This window comes from Pteropus vampyrus, unplaced genomic scaffold (genome assembly GCF_000151845.1).
Source record: "Pteropus vampyrus isolate Shadow unplaced genomic scaffold, Pvam_2.0 Scaffold4, whole genome shotgun sequence".
NCBI lineage: Eukaryota > Metazoa > Chordata > Mammalia > Chiroptera > Pteropodidae > Pteropus > Pteropus vampyrus.
This window is the reverse complement of record NW_011888785.1, coordinates 5352082-5354448: the sequence shown is the minus strand read 5'-3', so window position 1 is coordinate 5354448 and position 2367 is coordinate 5352082. Positions and strand designations below refer to the sequence as shown.

General features: G+C 33.3%; 1 pseudogene; it reads right to left on the bottom strand.

Annotated features, from left to right (window-relative positions):
• Positions 1-1874: 1874 nt before the first annotated feature.
• LOC111743206 lies at positions 1875-1993 on the bottom strand (annotated as a pseudogene).
• Between the last annotated feature and the right edge of the window lie 374 nt (positions 1994-2367).

Genomic DNA, 2367 nt, shown 5'->3' with positions numbered 1-2367 from the left:
TGCCAGGCACTGATAAATCAGAAATGAACATATGGAACCTCATGGAATGTGCATCCTAGTGGGTGAGTTTTTAAAAATTTATTTAATAGCAATTATGGCAACATAAAATACATGAAATATGTTAACCATATAAATACCTAGTTATCCTAGCAATACTCTAATTATATTAAAATTTTGTCAGAATTTTACTTAAGGCATTAGCACCTCAAAAAAATTAAGAATATATTCTTTTTTCCTGCCAGATTAATAAAATCTTCTGGTCACATATATTTATTTCTTTAGATGTTATAGAATTTCTCTGTTCTTTTAAGGCCAAATGTCTCTTTATTAGTGATATACACATGTTAGATTAACTTCCTCAGTGGTTCAACCCACTATTTTCTATATTCTGTGTTCAATGTCATTGAAACCTCTATTAATAATGTCAGCAGTGACCTCTCTTTTATCAAACCCAAGTCACACTTTTTTCTATTTACCTGAATTAACAGTCTTTCTAAATGAATAATATACTTCCAGATTAGTATACATTCTACTAATCCTACAAACTATAAAACTATACTTTTTAAAGCACATGACTGATTATGCTGCCTTCGTGGGCAAAAATCTCTCAAAGCCTTTTATATTAGTTAAGGTACATTCAAGTAATGGAAAACAAGCTGAGTATTTAAAAAACTGATTATTTAATATAGGTAAAAAGCTAAAGCAAAAATTGAATCTATAAGAAGCAGTTATGGCCACTAAGGCTTGAGAAACAGAGGACCAGTAGTGACACCAGAAACTAAGAGTGCTGACTGGGAAAGGGCTTCCATGCTGAGACCTAGGAACTTTATGGGTAATTAATGGGCTACCTTGGATAGTGCTATAAATGGCACTGGAGCTGCTACAGTTCTGCCGATGCTAAAAGAATACTGACAGAAGCTGGAGGCAGAAAGTCCCTTCTCTTCTCCTCTGACCTTTTAATAGGACACCATTGTTTCCCAGGCAAAAAAGAAATCATAGAAATGGACTTTATGGACTTCCATCCCCAATATCACAGAGCATATTATAAAATAGGTAGCCTAGCACTGTAAGACAATAACCACCACAGTAAGACAATAACCACCACAGTTTATTGCACTTATGATAAACCTTTGCTTCTGAACTAATCTACTTCCAAAGTGTCACTGCTTATTCTCTATTAGATTATTCTCTATAACTCGAACACACTTAAACATTCCATCAAGCACATTATGTCATAACAATTTTATATCTCTGGAGTATACTTTATCTTTTTTCCCCATCGTTGGAAATTGTATCTCTCAATCCTTTAGTTCCTCTCTTAAATTTGATTTGCCTATAAAGCTTTTCTTATCCCCAGAGTTAACTTTTTTATTCTTAGCATGATTTTTGGAATATAGTCTATGTGAACTCCATGTGTTTCATGAATGAAGTGCATTTTCCATCTACATTTGTATCTCTCTCAAGAATACTATTTTTTGCCTTTTTCTTTAAATAATTATTGTATTGCCAATTGCATCACTTTACAAGTTTCTTCAGAGTAGAAATGTCCTACACTATCTGCAGTCCCCAGTACTCTTTAATTGATGAAATTTCCCAAACTGATGTATACAAAGATAGGAAAGCAATCAAGTTCTTATAAACTTTAATTTTAGAAAGGTGAAAGGTAAACTAGCTTCTTTCAGATTGCAAATTTCTTTACTTTTCCTACTTTATGCTTTGCTGCTTTTTAATTATGATTAATATTTAAGAGATAAAACAAACCTAATTTTTATTTATTTTTATTTTTTAATTTTTTCTAGGCAAGGCAACCCTTGGTTGACCTCACAGATTGCAGAGATCTTGTCAGCTTACAATCCCTTATTTTTTATTTTTTACGCCAACAGCACCTGGTCTTCCTAGGTGGTCTCCCTTCCAAGTACTAGCAATGCCCGACCCTGCTTAGCTTCTGAGATCAGATGGGTTTGGGCTTGTTCAGAGTGGCATGGCCATAGACAAAGCAAACCTAATTTTTAACAGTCTCAGAAGTATCTCTATTAGGTTGATGCTGGAAAATTATAAAGCATTACTTTATTATTTTCTCCTTCATCAATCATGGCACATAAATCAAGAAATACGTGACATCTCAAAATGTTCCTCTCTGGAGTCTACCCCTGACTCTGTCGAGAAACGATATACTGTCAGTAGTAATTTTTCTTCATGATATAGCAGAAAACAATACCCTTTGTGAATACCCTTTCATTGTTTTATATCTGTAGATAATTAATATTCTCAGGAAAAAGTGAGCATTTGAACTACATATCAGCTCTGGATTTGATAAATAAGGTTTTAGTACCCAACCTCATAAATAATTTCAACTTCAATTTGATC